General features: G+C 51.5%; 1 long non-coding RNA gene across 1 annotated transcript; it reads left to right on the top strand.

Moving 5' to 3' along the window:
* Nucleotides 1–6,517: 6,517 nt before the first annotated feature.
* LOC311204607 lies at nucleotides 6,518–18,482 on the top strand. Its single transcript, XR_014618080.1, has 3 exons — nucleotides 6,518–6,934; nucleotides 7,674–7,803; nucleotides 18,434–18,482. It is a non-coding gene; the product is annotated as an uncharacterized lncRNA (long non-coding RNA).
* Nucleotide 18,483: the final 1 nt, after the last annotated feature.

Here is an 18,483-nt window from a genome sequence, read left to right as displayed (position 1 = left end):
GTGGGGTTGTTTTAGCTGGATAGGGGAAGTTGGTCGGGGCTGGCAGGTTTGGGGGGATTTTGAGGTGTCTGTGGGGTTTGTGTGGGTCTGTGTCTCTCTCTGGTTGCGGCTTGTGGGTTTTCTGTCTCGTGGGGTTGTTTTGGCAGAGGAGGGCTTAGGGCTCCTGTTGTGGTTGCTGTGGCGTTGAGTGGTTATTGGGGGTTGTTGTGGTGTCTGGGGTTTCCGGGTTTGTTGGTTTCTTTGGCTTGGTGGTTATTTTGCTTTGGTCTTTTGTTGGTTTTATGGTCTGGGATTTTTTTTCCTGGTTTTAATTGGGTTTTTGGAGGTTCTGTGGCTCGCAGGGTTTTGAAAAGTTTTTCCCGTAAATGAAAATGGAGCACAGGTTCTGCTCTGCCTTTTGTTTCCTTGTCAGCAAACATGTGCAACCTCAGCTACTGTAAGAGACGGGCCCTGGCAAGTAGGTCTTGCACTTGGGTGTCTCTGTTGGGAATGGTTACGTTGGTCTGGGCTCTGCTGGGGAGGAGGAGCTGGTCTGGACTTGTGCTTTGCCCTTGCAGATGCCGTCCTGGAGAAGGCCATGCGCAAGCGCCTTCTGAAGCCGTTGTAGGGCCCCACTGAATCCCCGTTGAGAGAGTTTCCCGCCTCAGTGTTTCTCTATCAATAATTCCTGATGTGAGAGCTGGAGGGAGGATGCATGGCTCAGAGGCACCGAGAGGTGAGCTGTTGATGAATTTGATACGCAGTTGAAGGAATTACTGCTTCCCTCTGGTAGAGCCTACAGCTCTGTCAACAGAAGGGAATTTGGAGCTGCTTCAACCCTTTCCTCAGTGCAGTATCCAGCATCTTTCTGTAAACATGCTTTTCTCAATAGTTTAATGAGACATCACATACAGCACCAAAGCATCTGAGACATGAAACTGTTTTCTTTCCTCAACTTTCTGGTCAAGTGTAATTTCTTAAACTGCCAGAGCAATCTCCAGAGCTCATCTGTCAGCGTCTTGAGTTGTATCTGCAGCTAGTCAGTCCTGCAGGCTTCTGTGTTCAGCCAGTACAAACAACATCAACCAGTACCCAAAGGGGGGCTACAAGAAAGCTGGGGAGGGACTTTTGAGAAGGGCCTGTAGCGATAGGTTTTAAAATGGAAGGAGGTAGATTTAGACTGGCTATTAGGGAAAAAATTCTTCCCTCTGAGGGTGGTGAGGCACTGGCACAGGCTGCCCAGGGATGTGGTGGATGCTGTGACGGTTTGCTTCCCCCGTTGCCCCCATGTTTTCCTGTTTATGCTGTTTACATGGATTGATTGCTAACCATTGGTGTTGATAGTGATTTCTGCATCTGTCTCTCTGTTCAGGAAGACAGATAACAACACAATAGCCAAGGGTTATCTACGTTAATATGCCCACCAAACACTGGTCAGTGTCCACTGGCATATACGGGAGTATGTAAATATGACAGTGAGCCAGTTCCTTACTCCAAGAGCCCTTTGAGCTCTCCTGAGACGACAGCGGGCTGCACGTCAGGATCTCCCCTTGAAAGGGACGCCTCTCAAGGTGACTTCTCGAGGTCGAGAGAATCCTTGCCGCAACAGATCCTCGGTAAGTGAGTTGGGAATAAGTGCACTAACATTTGTGATCTTAGCTAAGAAATAGAAAGGATTGATTGTACATCAAATCCTTTAGACATAAACCGTTGACCAAGTCTGGGACTAGGACTGAACCCAGCCGCACCTGGGCTCCTCTCTGAGCAGGAGTTTAGAAAGCAAGGGGATTCTTTCTGAACCTCGTGACTCAGCGGGAGGGTCTCCCTGATAGATTCATCTGACCCTGCTCTCTGTGCACTAACTAATCAAGAGTACCTTATCATCGAATCTTAACTATTGTCGCGTTTATTACCAAACACTGTTACACCCTTTTGGTTTATATCAATAGACATATTATTGCCTCTCTCCTAAGAGTGAAGTGCATCCCTCTGATCTATCCCATCTGCCACAAATTGGCATAGCCGGCAGGATGGTAAACAGTATCTCTGATTCTTTAGGGAGGCATGGAGTAAATCCAAGCCCCAACTTCTCAAATGAATGGGCTTGTGACAATTGGCATAACTGGGAAGCCGTTGAAGAACACCTAAAAGTTACTAGAGGCTGTACAAAGGACAGAAAAAATAAAGGTATCATCTGTAAAATGCTGGGTACCTGTTTACAAGCTGCCTATCAAGAAAGGGAAATAAGAGACAAAAAGCAAAAGAACCTGGAAAAGGAAAAAGAAAGCAGAAAGGCAACTGAAATGTTACTGTCCTTAAAAATTGAACAGCTACAGAAACAGTTGCAAGAAGAAAAAGTGAAAAGGGAAAAGTTGGGAGGAAAGGTTGAAATGATGCTTATACAGTCTCCCTGCCCCCCTGATATTGTACAGATCAGGAAGCTAATAGTATCTCCTGAATATTGGGATGGAGATATCTGGGGTGATAATAATAATAGTGACTCAGATAAGGAGGACGTCTTGTTCCCTACGAATCCTCCTGAATATGAAATCAGACCCGTTGTTAAAAAAGAAGAAACTATGGGACCTCGGGGTGGTCATCCGCGGTATACTGCGCGAACCACCCCCTGGGATCCATTGCAACTGACAAATTTGCAAGAGAAATATAGCAGAAACCCAGGTGAAACTGAATGTGAATACCTGTGGCGAGTTTGTCTAAGTGGTGGTGACAGAATAATGTGAAGTGAGGATGAAGCAAATGGATTTTGGGGTCCAGGAGTCTTTTTAAATTTGGGACCCAACCCAACGAATATACCCCGTTCTATCAGTAGCCGAGTAGCTTATTGGGCTGGTGGAATAGACATCATGGAGCGAGGTCAACCCTCCATAATTCCTATTAAATCTTTACGTGAACTCTCTACAGCTGTCACAAAAGCTGCTTGCTTACAAGCTATGCCTGAGAGAGGACTACATGAGATCCCACTATCTGCTACAGTAAATTTTGCAATGTTAAAGCCACTAATTCGTGGAGCCCCAGCACTTCTTAAATCTTCTCTAGTTGCAAAACGAGATGAGATTAAAAGAGATACTGAATTCAACAGGGATGGCAATAGTGCTCCTAAGCCACTTCCTACTTGGTCAGAATTGATGCATGACATTGTTAACTACAGCCAGGAAATGGGCTGGAATGATGACATGCCATCTGAAAAACAAAAGTCCCGGGGAGATAACAAAGTAAGGCCTGTGAAAAGGGAAACAGAAACTGACCTAAAAGGAAACAAATTTAAAAACTCACAAACAGCATCCGCAAAACAGAGGAATGAGTTATGGAGGAATGCATTAGCTCTAGGCATTTCCAGAGCTGCGATTCAAGGTCAGCCTACTAGCAATATCTTGAGTCTAATTGAAGCATTCCAAAGGGGAGATAACAATGAAAGGAAGGAGCAAATTTCAACTCCTCCTATGCCACCCCCTAGAAAGGAAGAAAATCCTTTCGTCCCTCTTAGAAAGAAATGACAGGAACTGAATCTAAAAAATAGTAACATCCGGCAGGAAATTGGGTCTGCCTGTGCGGGAAGTGGAGGCATGTCAATGTAAAAGTGATGATGGCCCATATATTTTAATTCCAGTTGGTCCTCGACGACAATTGGTAAAATTTGTGATAGATACTGGAGCACAAATTTCAATACTAACACAACAAGCTGCTGAGAAGCTGGGTGTGCAACCCGGACGGCGAAAGGTTCAAATTACTGGTGTGAACGGAGGGAGTAGTGTGTGCCCAACTGCTAAAGCCAGTTTGTGGCTTCCAGGCGAGAAGCGCATGTCAACTACTTACTCTGCAATTAAAGATCATCATGAAAATATTTTAGGTTTTGATGTTTTAAACGGATGAACCTGGCACCTACCAAATGGTAGTGTCTGGTCTTTTGGCTCAAGTATCAATTCCAATCCCACCAGAAATAGGGAGGCTGAAGTACGTGTGCTTCGCACAGCCCCTGCACTCCCTGATTCAAACATTACAAACGTGCCTCAATATCCGATTTCTGTGACAGCACGAAATGGAATTTCTGAAGTTATAGCTGATTTGGAGAAATGGCAAATTATCCCCAGGGCTCACTCCCCATAGAACTCCCCTGTCTGGCCAGTTCGGAAGCCAGACGGGAGGTGGCGATTAACAGTTGATTACAGCGCTTGAATGCTAATACAGCCCCATTAACAGCTGCTGTACCAAACACTGCAAACTTATCAGCTACCCTACAGGCAGCTGCACATCCCTGGATGGCAGCCTTAGATGTAAAGGACATGTTCTTTATGGCTCCCTTGAAGGAAGAGGACAATGTAAATTTGCCTTTTGTTGGGAAGGAATGCAACATACCTTCAATAGACTCCCACAAGGGTCTAAACATTCACCCACAGTTGCTCATGCAGCACTTGCTGAACTTTTGCAGACAGTCTCACTTCCCCAAGATGTGAAACTGTATCAATACATAGATGATATCCTAGTTGGAGGACCTTGCCCTGAAAAAGTAGGGAAAGCCGCAGCAGCAGTGTGGCAAACATTGAATAAAGCAGAACTCGAGGTTCCACCCGCAAAATGTCGAGGACCTAGTAAAGAAGTAAAATTCTTGGGTACTTGGTGGGTGGCAGGAAGTGCAGTAATTCCTCCGGATACCTTAAGAAAAATTGATGAGCAACAAATGCCTCAATCAAAGAAGGAATTACAAAATTTACTTGGAACTTTAGGATATTGGAGAAACCATATCCCTGGATTCTCTATAATTTCCCGTCCGTTATACACTCTCTTACGGAAAGGTAAACCCTGGGAGTGGAAATTAGAACATGAAGAAGCAGTAAAGGCTTTAACTAAAGAATTAAAACCATATCAGTCACTGGGATATGGTTTTAATCACAGTCGAATGGGGTTTTGCTGAACATGCTACTTACTGTGGTCTGTTCCAATCTGGCCCCGAGGCGCTGCAAAGACCTTTATTGTTGAGCTCAACCGCATTTAAAGAAACAGAGCAGAGATACTCTGAATGGGAAAAAGGACTCTTATCTTTAGTCCCAGCAGTTAAACAAGTTGAGAAAATACATCAGGGACAACCCGTGAAAACTAGAGGACCTTTTAATTTGCTGGAAGCAGTTTTAAAGGGAACTGCTCCTCCAGAGGGAATTGCTCAAAAACCCACCATCAGAAAGTGGTCTGCTTACCTGACAGGAGTTGCAGAAAATATGCAATTAACTGAAGGACACACTGAGGTTTCCAAATTTCAAATGCCCATAAATACAGACCCTTTAGCATTACAACAGCCTTTTAAACCTCCACCCATTCTGGATGCACCTCCCCTCACTGAGGATGCACCAACAGAAAATACTTGGTTTACAGATGCTTCAGCAAAAAGAGTAAACAGTAAATGGCAATATAAGGCTGTTGCATTGGATATTACCACTGGCAAACAAGTGCTAGAGGAAGGTGAAGGCAGTGCACAAGTAGGAGAAATAAGAGCAGCTGTTTTGGCAGCACAAAATGGAGCAAAAATCATATATGTAGACTCTTATGCTGTCTGGGCTGGTGCCACACAGTGGCTCTGTCAATGGGAAACCTTGAATTGGGAAGTAAACAGATCTCCAGTATGGAGAAACAAAGACTGGCAAATATTACTAGATCTAGCCAGGAAGAAACCCTTTAGAGACGGGATGGGTGAAAGCTCATGCTAAAAATAATCAACCAGCCACAAAATGGAATCAAAAGGTAGATGAGCTAACTAAAATTCAGACAATCAGCTTAAATCCTGAGTGGTATCAATTAGGAGAATGGTTACATCAAAACTTAGGCCACACAGGTAAAGAAGCACTTTGCTTTGCTGGGCAGAGTAAAGGCTGGCCTATAAACAGGAAAACTTGTGAAACTCTTCTTACAGAATGTCCTCAGTGTAGATTGACATTGTAAGCAGATCACCCTGCTAAAGCACCACCTCTACATATCAATGAAGGGAAAACTTTATGGTCTACATGGCAAATTGATTATATTGGACCACTCAAATCCTCTGCAGGATATCAGTACATCCTTACAGGAGTAGAAGTAGTCTCTGGCTTACTTATGGCAACTAAGTGTGGGAAAGCCAGCGGACGAAATACAGTGCTGGGACTATCACTTTGGTTCTGGCATCTGCCTGTTCCTGATGTTATCCAAAGGGACAATGGCTCGCATTTCTCATTTAAATGGGTATTCCACACCCCATACTACCCTCAATCAAACGGGATGGTAGAAAGAGCTAATGGCGTATTGAAAAGGAACCTCAAGCCACGTGAGGCTCAATGGGATACTCGACTTTCTAAAATACTCCATCAGTTAAATAATCGGTACGGGCCTACTGGAAGCCCTGTAAGCCGAGCGTTCTTTGTAAGAACTGAGTTTAATACTGCATCTACTGGGAAAGGAGGACGCTCAGAAACACTACAGCCAGGACAACCTGTGATGGTAGATCTACCATCCATTGGTACTGTGCCTATGACTTTAACTAAACCTCGTGGCCCACATGTTTGGGAGGCTACAGATAGCAGTGGTGGGAAACACAGGATTAGTGCACGATGGATTTTTCCTTCTTTTTAAAAGGGGTAACCCGTTCGGACTTTCCCCACCGAAACGAATCTGTTTTCTCTTTCAGCACTCCACAGGATGACAAATAGAAATGCTGTGTTCATGTTGCTATTCCAAATCCTGACAATGCTCCTTCCTCTTAACCTGTGCTCAAGCAACACTAGAGTGGCCATGGTCTGAAGCCCATGTTAAACATACCAGCAATATAATGCGAAACTCTGACAATAAAGACTTGGCCCTCTTAACTGTAGTAATGCACGGGACCATGATATATTCAAAGAATGAATGGAACAGGGATCCTAAGGGTATTGATCAACTACTCAGACTCAACGGGATGACAGGCGAGGAAATAAAGGTAGGATGCCGGATGATCAATGGATCCACCTATGAGAAGGCATCTCAAATCAGTGTGTACAATGTCACATCAAATGAATTGCTAAAGAATACAAAACTTTGTGCAACTGAAAGATTGGACTGTTGGTATAATTTTACCTTGGTACAACCTGTTTTTGTAGTTTGCTGTTGATTTGTGACAGCATGTTTTGTTGTTGCCCAGAGTTTTTATATGCTTTTACTGTATTCAGGAATCTCACAATCTAAGTACGTTCCAATAAAGTGTGGCTACTGTAGGGTTAGATGGCTTCTTTTCTGGTCTCGTTACTTACAGCCTAGGTGCTGGATAAGATCCCAAGGTTCAGGTAACCACCATCAGGTTATGCCAGTTTTGTTCTCCCATGGAAGCACAGGAACTTAGAAAAATAGGTTTAGAATGAGCTAAATGAAATTCCTGGCCCAAGGTAATGTGTAGGCTGAGAGGCTTTAGGAGGAAAGCCTGTTCTGAGGGTGGTGTTCTCCTTGTAACAAAAGCAGGGTCTCATTCTGGCATGCCAGTTGTCGTGGCTAACAAAGAGCTTTTTTGTTTTGTATTGTTATAAATATTAGAAGAGTTCCACTTTGTAAAATGCTTTTGTGATGAGTTCAGGCTACAGTCTTGCATCCATTGAAAGCAGTATTTACTGCAGCTGAGTCTTTCTGTTTGGAGCTGAGGAAGGAAGTATGGATTGAATAACAATCTATTGGTTTTTGACCTGCAGATGGGAGAAGAAAGTGAGGAAAGTCTAACAGAAGAGCAGATTGAGTCACTTCTCCAGACAGTCCCCAGTATTCTTCCAGGGGATCGAGAAGAACAGCAAAGAGACTTGGCAATGTTGACTGAAGACAAAGGTGACCAAACATAGGAGGCATCTAGCCCAAAGCTGGTAACGATTTCAACAGAGGAGAGTGGGCTAACAATTTTCTGGGTTTTACTTGATACCAGTGCAGGCTTGTGGGGTTGTTTTAGCTGGATAAGGGAAGTTGGTCGGGGCTGCATTGGACGCAAACTCACTATCATTTTCCTTTATGAGGCTACACACATATATAAGGGACAGATCATTCCACTCAATATATAATTAAACCAGAATGCCTTAAAGAACTGAGCCCTTGGGCTTTGCGTGCTTCAGAAGATCTGCTCATAAGCTATGCAAGTGTAACACAAATCCTATGTTTTTACATTACCCGGGGACAGCTTGGCCTTAGGAGTGACATGCCATGAATCAGGGGGAAATTAGTGAAATGAAGAGCTCACAGAAGGGGTGGACAGAGACCAAAGTCAGGCATGCAAGGAATTTCTGCCATGCATTTCTACTAAAGGCTGGAGGTTTAGCTTCTAGCTATCGTTAGGTTCCAAATCAAACCATGAACTCCTGTGTTAGTTTTGGATTGAAACAGCTATTGAAATCAAGGCCACAAAACCCTTTTCATTGGGGAACAAATCTAAATTTAGGCCCTAATCTTCAAATGAAGCGGATCTACCTCCCTGCATTACTAATGTTCTTTACAGATATATGATACCTTAAAGGCATCTCATTTTCCTCAGTGTGTACAGGGCAAAGAATTGGATTGAGGGATGGATTCTGCTAAAAATGTTACAGAGAGTGAGCCCAATTCATACAGAATCAGTTCACCCATCCTTAAAAATCCCCCTCTGTAAAACCTGCAGGAAGCACAAGCAAAAGGGAAGCTAAGGAAGGAAATACTAAAGCCTTGAGAAACAGCTGTATCGTGTCCTGGTGTGAGGACACCATTGGTTTGAAGGCACAGGGGCTGGGCTGAACTTGCTGACAGCACTGGCATGTTTTTAAGGATGTCATTCCTAACCAGCTTTGCAGAAAGAGTTCACTGTACAGCTGGGGCAGAGCTGAAGCGCTGTGGGAAAGGACTCAGGTTCCAGAGTTGGTGGAGGACTGTCTGCCGTGGGTGCCCCGTTCCCCCGCTGCACCCAGGTAATCTGGGAGAGTGGGCAGGGGCCGCTTCAGCACACGCTTGCTGTGCCAGCCGAGCCCCTGGCCCAAAGCATCTCCCCCGCGCCCGTGCCGCCGGTTTCCCCGGTGCCGGGTGAGGAGTGAGCGGGTAGTAACTCCCCGGCGAGGTGCGGCGCTTGGTCAGCTCTGCCCGGGGCTGGCCGGGCCCGCAGGCGGGGCTGTCCGGGCGCTGCCGCAGGGGCCTTGCTGGCGTCCCGCCGTTGCCACGGGAACGTGTGTGTCCGTTGCTTCATTGCCAACGGCAGCAGCCCGGCTGGTGGCCGCGCTCCGGCGTGTGAGTGTCCCCAGGCCCCCCCGGGAGCGGGAGGGGGGAGATTGCGGTGCCCAAGGCCGTGTTTTTGGGGCGGTGGCCGCGTGAGAACTGGGCAGGGATGCGCGGAACTCTTGCTGAGAAGGTTTTTGCAGGTTGAGATTAAAAGAGTTTGACTTGGATTGGGGTTTGCGGGAGCATCTTGGGTGAGCTGGCTGATAGCAGAGGTCTGTGGGTGACAGCAGTGGTCAGGATGTGGACACAGCACAGCTGTGCACCGTGAATTGATGCCACAGAAGTTGGGATGTGGTTCAGAAAGGGAGAGAGGATGGCTTTCAGGGATGCTGGCAGTGCCCCATGTTCCAGCTTGGGTGTGTGGTTCACGGGTAGATGACCAAATCCTTGTGTGGCAGCAGAGCCGTGGCTGCTGTGCACATGCAGAGAGCCCCTGGGCAGCGCGGACTTGTCACCTCGTGCTTTTAGCTGCAGGCTGCTGTGGGTCCAAGCGTTTGCTTTGGGTAGGGTGAGATACTGCCCGTGGAAACAGCCTGATAGCCTGTGCCTGCCTATGAGTTCCATGAGCTTTGGCTCAGATCCTGACAGGATCCACTACAGAATGGCAGCGCTTCGCTAACGTGCTCCTCGGCCCAGCAGGGCCAGCTCTGACCCCGCTGAGGCCACTTGCTCCCGACCTGGGGACCCGGTAATAGTCCTTTCGGCTCCTGCTTTTCCACTCCAAGGTCTCTCTCTGTGTGGAAGCTCTGATGTGTTGCCAACCACAATGAAACGTGGTCCCGATGCAGGAAAAAGAGTACATAGTGGGGGGGAAGGGTTGATGCAAGTTGGGAAGCCCAAGATAGCAGAGATGAGGTGCTGGGAGAGGGAAAGTAGTGCTCTAAGTGCTGACGTCGGGAGCTGTGGCTCTAAATTCACAGCACGTGGAGCTCTGGCAGGCCCTTGGAAGGGAGCCTGCTCCTCCTTGCCCGCCTCGCCATCAGCTGAGAGCTTGAGTTTATGAAAAGAAGGAAGGGGAAGGTGTAACACGAGGCTCCTGTTAATTATCTCTGCTGTGGTGGAGCTTTTACAATAAATTGTGGGATGGCAGTACCGAAGTGATAAAAAGACAAGAGGGGCTGGAGTATAAAGGTGCCAGGTGAGGCTTCCGGGGGAGCAAGGCTTGATTTAGAAAGCTCTCAGCCACTTAGTGGTGGGCTGGAGGGGCAAGAGATTAGTCCTGGAAATTCTTCTCCTTTCCTGGCTCCCGTGAGATGCTGTTTATATGGTACTTGCAGCTAAGCAGGTGATTTCTAAGCAAGAAACATGATCGTGCTACTTAAGCCTGAACAGGGCAAGATGATTTAGGTGAAGAAAAGTGTTCAGGAGCATCCTGATTCTCCCTTTTAGCAGATCTCCTCTCTGGCTCTCCCAGCAAAGTGCAATAGAAAGGCAAATGAACCAGTTACTCTGGAGAGAGGTGCCTTATTGCTGCTGAAGGAGGAGGATTTATTGTGTATAGTAAAGCAGGATTCAGCCACCCGTCTGCACTCCTGCAAGAGGAGCTGCTTGCAGTGTACGGGTGGGGCAGGCAGGAGGCACTTGAGGCTCTGACATCGCTTGGAGGGTGCTGGAGCTGGTGGGAAGCAGAAAGTGGGAAGTGCTGAGTGTCAGAGCCTGTGGCTTGTGGTTTGCATGTGGGTGCCAGGCTGTGCGGAGAGCCGGGCTGGGGGTCAGGAGATGCCGGCAAGGCAGTGAGCTGGTTGAACTGGGCTCTGAGCTATCACCAAGCGGCATCTCCCCCGCGGCCGTGCCGCCGGTTTCCCCGGTGCCGGGTCAGGAGTGAGCGGGTAGTAACTCCCCGGCGAGGTGCGGCGCTTGGTCAGCTCTGCCCGGGGCTGGCCGGGCCCGCAGGCGGGGCTGTCCGGGCGCTGCCGCAGGGGCCTTGCTGGCGTCCCGCCGTTGCCACGGGAACGTGTGTGTCCGTTGCTTCATTGCCAACGGCAGCAGCCCGGCTGGTGGCCGCGCTCCGGCGTGTGAGTGTCCCCAGGCCCCCCCGGGAGCGGGAGGGGGGAGATTGCGGTGCCCAAGGCCGTGTTTTTGGGGCGGTGGCCGCGTGAGAACTGGGCAGGGATGCGCGGAACTCTTGCTGAGAAGGTTTTTGCAGGTTGAGATTAAAAGAGTTTGACTTGGATTGGGGTTTGCGGGAGCATCTTGGGTGAGCTGGCTGATAGCAGAGGTCTGTGGGTGACAGCAGTGGTCAGGATGTGGACACAGCACAGCTGTGCACCGTGAATTGATGCCACAGAAGTTGGGATGTGGTTCAGAAAGGGAGAGAGGATGGCTTTCAGGGATGCTGGCAGTGCCCCATGTTCCAGCTTGGGTGTGTGGTTCACGGGTAGATGACCAAATCCTTGTGTGGCAGCAGAGCCGTGGCTGCTGTGCACATGCAGAGAGCCCCTGGGCAGCGCGGACTTGTCACCTCGTGCTTTTAGCTGCAGGCTGCTGTGGGTCCAAGCGTTTGCTTTGGGTAGGGTGAGATACTGCCCGTGGAAACAGCCTGATAGCCTGTGCCTGCCTATGAGTTCCATGAGCTTTGGCTCAGATCCTGACAGGATCCACTACAGAATGGCAGCGCTTCGCTAACGTGCTCCTCGGCCCAGCAGGGCCAGCTCTGACCCCGCTGAGGCCACTTGCTCCCGACCTGGGGACCCGGTAATAGTCCTTTCGGCTCCTGCTTTTCCACTCCAAGGTCTCTCTCTGTGTGGAAGCTCTGATGTGTTGCCAACCACAATGAAACGTGGTCCCGATGCAGGAAAAAGAGTACATAGTGGGGGGGAAGGGTTGATGCAAGTTGGGAAGCCCAAGATAGCAGAGATGAGGTGCTGGGAGAGGGAAAGTAGTGCTCTAAGTGCTGACGTCGGGAGCTGTGGCTCTAAATTCACAGCACGTGGAGCTCTGGCAGGCCCTTGGAAGGGAGCCTGGTCCTCCTTGCCCGCCTCGCCATCAGCTGAGAGCTTGAGTTTATGGAAAGAAGGAAGGGGAAGGTGTAACACGAGGCTCCTGTTAATTATCTCTGCTGTGGTGGAGCTTTTACAATAAATTGTGGGATGGCAGTACCGAAGTGATAAAAAGACAAGAGGGGCTGGAGTATAAAGGTGCCAGGTGAGGCTTCCGGGGGAGCAAGGCTTGATTTAGAAAGCTCTCAGCCACTTAGTGGTGGGCTGGAGGGGCAAGAGATTAGTCCTGGAAATTCTTCTCCTTTCCTGGCTCCCGTGAGATGCTGTTTATATGGTACTTGCAGCTAAGCAGGTGATTTCTAAGCAAGAAACATGATCGTGCTACTTAAGCCTGAACAGGGCAAGATGATTTAGGTGAAGAAAAGTGTTCAGGAGCATCCTGATTCTCCCTTTTAGCAGATCTCCTCTCTGGCTCTCCCAGCAAAGTGCAATAGAAAGGCAAATGAACCAGTTACTCTGGAGAGAGGTGCCTTATTGCTGCTGAAGGAGGAGGATTTATTGTGTATAGTAAAGCAGGATTCAGCCACCCGTCTGCACTCCTGCAAGAGGAGCTGCTTGCAGTGTACGGGTGGGGCAGGCAGGAGGCACTTGAGGCTCTGACATCGCTTGGAGGGTGCTGGAGCTGGTGGGAAGCAGAAAGTGGGAAGTGCTGAGTGTCAGAGCCTGTGGCTTGTGGTTTGCATGTGGGTGCCAGGCTGTGCGGAGAGCCGGGCTGGGGGTCAGGAGATGCCGGCAAGGCAGTGAGCTGGTTGAACTGGGCTCTGAGCTATCACCAAGCGGCATCTCCCCCGCGGCCGTGCCGCCGGTTTCCCCGGTGCCGGGTCAGGAGTGAGCGGGTAGTAACTCCCCGGCGAGGTGCGGCGCTTGGTCAGCTCTGCCCGGGGCTGGCCGGGCCCGCAGGCGGGGCTGTCCGGGCGCTGCCGCAGGGGCCTTGCTGGCGTCCCGCCGTTGCCACGGGAACGTGTGTGTCCGTTGCTTCATTGCCAACGGCAGCAGCCCGGCTGGTGGCCGCGCTCCGGCGTGTGAGTGTCCCCAGGCCCCCCCGGGAGCGGGAGGGGGGAGATTGCGGTGCCCAAGGCCGTGTTTTTGGGGCGGTGGCCGCGTGAGAACTGGGCAGGGATGCGCGGAACTCTTGCTGAGAAGGTTTTTGCAGGTTGAGATTAAAAGAGTTTGACTTGGATTGGGGTTTGCGGGAGCATCTTGGGTGAGCTGGCTGATAGCAGAGGTCTGTGGGTGACAGCAGTGGTCAGGATGTGGACACAGCACAGCTGTGCACCATGAATTGATGCCACAGAAGTTGGGATGTGGTTCAGAAAGGGAGAGAGGATGGCTTTCAGGGATGCTGGCAGTGCCCCATGTTCCAGCTTGGGTGTGTGGTTCACGGGTAGATGACCAAATCCTTGTGTGGCAGCAGAGCCGTGGCTGCTGTGCACATGCAGAGAGCCCCTGGGCAGCGCGGACTTGTCACCTCGTGCTTTTAGCTGCAGGCTGCTGTGGGTCCAAGCGTTTGCTTTGGGTAGGGTGAGATACTGCCCGTGGAAACAGCCTGATAGCCTGTGCCTGCCTATGAGTTCCATGAGCTTTGGCTCAGATCCTGACAGGATCCACTACAGAATGGCAGCGCTTCGCTAACGTGCTCCTCGGCCCAGCAGGGCCAGCTCTGACCCCGCTGAGGCCACTTGCTCCCGACCTGGGGACCCGGTAATAGTCCTTTCGGCTCCTGCTTTTCCACTCCAAGGTCTCTCTCTGTGTGGAAGCTCTGATGTGTTGCCAACCACAATGAAACGTGGTCCCGATGCAGGAAAAAGAGTACATAGTGGGGGGGAAGGGTTGATGCAAGTTGGGAAGCCCAAGATAGCAGAGATGAGGTGCTGGGAGAGGGAAAGTAGTGCTCTAAGTGCTGACGTCGGGAGCTGTGGCTCTAAATTCACAGCACGTGGAGCTCTGGCAGGCCCTTGGAAGGGAGCCTGCTCCTCCTTGCCCGCCTCGCCATCAGCTGAGAGCTTGAGTTTATGGAAAGAAGGAAGGGGAAGGTGTAACACGAGGCTCCTGTTAATTATCTCTGCTGTGGTGGAGCTTTTACAATAAATTGTGGGATGGCAGTACCGAAGTGATAAAAAGACAAGAGGGGCTGGAGTATAAAGGTGCCAGGTGAGGCTTCCGGGGGAGCAAGGCTTGATTTAGAAAGCTCTCAGCCACTTAGTGGTGGGCTGGAGGGGCAAGAGATTAGTCCTGGAAATTCTTCTCCTTTCCTGGCTCCCGTGAGATGCTGTTTATATGGTACTTGCAGCTAAGCAGGTGATTTCTAAGCAAGAAACATGATCGTGCTACTTAAGCCTGAACAGGGCAAGATGATTTAGGTGAAGAAAAGTGTTCAGGAGCATCCTGATTCTCCCTTTTAGCAGATCTCCTCTCTGGCTCTCCCAGCAAAGTGCAATAGAAAGGCAAATGAACCAGTTACTCTGGAGAGAGGTGCCTTATTGCTGCTGAAGGAGGAGGATTTATTGTGTATAGTAAAGCAGGATTCAGCCACCCGTCTGCACTCCTGCAAGAGGAGCTGCTTGCAGTGTACGGGTGGGGCAGGCAGGAGGCACTTGAGGCTCTGACATCGCTTGGAGGGTGCTGGAGCTGGTGGGAAGCAGAAAGTGGGAAGTGCTGAGTGTCAGAGCCTGTGGCTTGTGGTTTGCATGTGGGTGCCAGGCTGTGCGGAGAGCCGGGCTGGGGGTCAGGAGATGCCGGCAAGGCAGTGAGCTGGTTGAACTGGGCTCTGAGCTATCACCAAGCGGCATCTCCCCCGCGGCCGTGCCGCCGGTTTCCCCGGTGCCGGGTCAGGAGTGAGCGGGTAGTAACTCCCCGGCGAGGTGCGGCGCTTGGTCAGCTCTGCCCGGGGCTGGCCGGGCCCGCAGGCGGGGCTGTCCGGGCGCTGCCGCAGGGGCCTTGCTGGCGTCCCGCCGTTGCCACGGGAACGTGTGTGTCCGTTGCTTCATTGCCAACGGCAGCAGCCCGGCTGGTGGCCGCGCTCCGGCGTGTGAGTGTCCCCAGGCCCCCCCGGGAGCGGGAGGGGGGAGATTGCGGTGCCCAAGGCCGTGTTTTTGGGGCGGTGGCCGCGTGAGAACTGGGCAGGGATGCGCGGAACTCTTGCTGAGAAGGTTTTTGCAGGTTGAGATTAAAAGAGTTTGACTTGGATTGGGGTTTGCGGGAGCATCTTGGGTGAGCTGGCTGATAGCAGAGGTCTGTGGGTGACAGCAGTGGTCAGGATGTGGACACAGCACAGCTGTGCACCATGAATTGATGCCACAGAAGTTGGGATGTGGTTCAGAAAGGGAGAGAGGATGGCTTTCAGGGATGCTGGCAGTGCCCCATGTTCCAGCTTGGGTGTGTGGTTCACGGGTAGATGACCAAATCCTTGTGTGGCAGCAGAGCCGTGGCTGCTGTGCACATGCAGAGAGCCCCTGGGCAGCGCGGACTTGTCACCTCGTGCTTTTAGCTGCAGGCTGCTGTGGGTCCAAGCGTTTGCTTTGGGTAGGGTGAGATACTGCCCGTGGAAACAGCCTGATAGCCTGTGCCTGCCTATGAGTTCCATGAGCTTTGGCTCAGATCCTGACAGGATCCACTACAGAATGGCAGCGCTTCGCTAACGTGCTCCTCGGCCCAGCAGGGCCAGCTCTGACCCCGCTGAGGCCACTTGCTCCCGACCTGGGGACCCGGTAATAGTCCTTTCGGCTCCTGCTATTCCACTCCAAGGTCTCTCTCTGTGTGGAAGCTCTGATGTGTTGCCAACCACAATGAAACGTGGTCCCGATGCAGGAAAAAGAGTACATAGTGGGGGGGAAGGGTTGATGCAAGTTGGGAAGCCCAAGATAGCAGAGATGAGGTGCTGGGAGAGGGAAAGTAGTGCTCTAAGTGCTGACGTCGGGAGCTGTGGCTCTAAATTCACAGCACGTGGAGCTCTGGCAGGCCCTTGGAAGGGAGCCTGCTCCTCCTTGCCCGCCTCGCCATCAGCTGAGAGCTTGAGTTTATGAAAAGAAGGAAGGGGAAGGTGTAACACGAGGCTCCTGTTAATTATCTCTGCTGTGGTGGAGCTTTTACAATAAATTGTGGGATGGCAGTACCGAAGTGATAAAAAGACAAGAGGGGCTGGAGTATAAAGGTGCCAGGTGAGGCTTCCGGGGGAGCAAGGCTTGATTTAGAAAGCTCTCAGCCACTTAGTGGTGGGCTGGAGGGGCAAGAGATTAGTCCTGGAAATTCTTCTCCTTTCCTGGCTCCCGTGAGATGCTGTTTATATGGTACTTGCAGCTAAGCAGGTGATTTCTAAGCAAGAAACATGATCGTGCTACTTAAGCCTGAACAGGGCAAGATGATTTAGGTGAAGAAAAGTGTTCAGGAGCATCCTGATTCTCCCTTTTAGCAGATCTCCTCTCTGGCTCTCCCAGCAAAGTGCAATAGAAAGGCAAATGAACCAGTTACTCTGGAGAGAGGTGCCTTATTGCTGCTGAAGGAGGAGGATTTATTGTGTATAGTAAAGCAGGATTCAGCCACCCGTCTGCACTCCTGCAAGAGGAGCTGCTTGCAGTGTACGGGTGGGGCAGGCAGGAGGCACTTGAGGCTCTGACATCGCTTGGAGGGTGCTGGAGCTGGTGGGAAGCAGAAAGTGGGAAGTGCTGAGTGTCAGAGCCTGTGGCTTGTGGTTTGCATGTGGGTGCCAGGCTGTGCGGAGAGCCGGGCTGGGGGTCAGGAGATGCCGGCAAGGCAGTGAGCTGGTTGAACTGGGCTCTGAGCTATCACCAAGCGGCATCTCCCCCGCGGCCGTGCCGCCGGTTTCCCCGGTGCCGGGTCAGGAGTGAGCGGGTAGTAACTCCCCGGCGAGGTGCGGCGCTTGGTCAGCTCTGCCCGGGGCTGGCCGGGCCCGCAGGCGGGGCTGTCCGGGCGCTGCCGCAGGGGCCTTGCTGGCGTCCCGCCGTTGCCACGGGAACGTGTGTGTCCGTTGCTTCATTGCCAACGGCAGCAGCCCGGCTGGTGGCCGCGCTCCGGCGTGTGAGTGTCCCCAGGCCCCCCCGGGAGCGGGAGGGGGGAGATTGCGGTGCCCAAGGCCGTGTTTTTGGGGCGGTGGCCGCGTTCCGGAGGTGCGGGCTCGGGAGGGGCGGGGGCGGGCGGAGCGCCGGGGCTGGGGGCTGGAGCGGTTGGGGTGAGTGGCACAGCGTGCCCGGGGTGGGGGTGTGGGGTGTGAGCTGGGTCCCGCCCGAACTGTGTCAGGCCCTGGTGCTCACCCTGCTGCCGGGTAGGCTTCCCTGCAAGGAGGCGCTGTGTTTGGGAGGGAGGGCGGGATTTCAGGGGGGAGGGGCTGCCTAAGGAGCGAAGGGGGTGCTCTCGTGCCGGGCTAGAGGAGGCAGCAGCATTTTGTGTCGGGGCCTGTCCCCTCCATCTGCACCCCCCCCTCCAGCTGCCCCGCTGTGCTCCCCATGAGAGCAGCTTTCCCAGGCCAAGGTCTGCCCCGCCATGGGATGCAGCTGTGGCCGCATCCAGGCCCTGGGGCAGGAGTGGAGGGGATGGAGGCTGCTGGTGCTGCCCTCCTCTTCTTGTTCACGGGCTTTTGGGTGTTTGGACCTTAAGCCTCAGTGTTGGACCTAAAAGCCGGCCATGGAGCGGTCAACCCGCAGTCCTTGTGGGGTGGGGGTGCTGGAGAAGAACTGCTGTTAGGATCAAGTCTTTAGCAGCCCTGCTTGCACAGACGTGGTGTTTATGTTTGAGCTCATTGCTGTTGTTCCTTTAATGTCTTCATGGTTTTCTTTCTGCTGTTACAGCCTCGAATGCCTGTAGAGAGCCTCGAGTGTGAGTGTTAATAAGTGAAAATTAGGGCCCTTGTTCTCCCGGGAGAAATGCTCTTGGGCGCTGTGGGAATTTCATGCCTGGAAGGAGTCATATTTGCTGGATAATTTCTGTAGCTCAAACCAACCGACTGAGCCTGGAGACTCTAGTTCTTCATCAGAGCATTGAACTCTGTGCTGCGTTAGTTAGAAACATGGCAAAGCTCCTGGCACGGAGGGTGGGCGTTGGGCTGGCGAAGTGGGAAGGGGTCTGGTCTGATCTTGTTCACGCTCGGGGCAGCCGCGGTCCCCGGGCTGGAGGTTGGTGTAATAACCCTGAGCAGGTGATAAGGTCGGGCACAAAGTCACCTGGGGTCAGCTGCTCTTCCTGGATTTTCAAAGTACCATTGTTGCTCCTTCCAGATTAGCTGAGACATGGCTACTAAGAACGTTCATCGATCCAGTGAGCTCTC

The sequence above is a fragment of the Gallinula chloropus genome, assembly GCF_964237585.1.
Source record: "Gallinula chloropus genome assembly, contig: HAP1_SCAFFOLD_104, whole genome shotgun sequence".
NCBI classification, from domain to species: Eukaryota; Metazoa; Chordata; class Aves; order Gruiformes; family Rallidae; genus Gallinula; species Gallinula chloropus.
The sequence above is the reverse complement of the archived record's forward strand: the minus strand, read 5'-3'. Positions and strand labels throughout refer to the sequence as shown.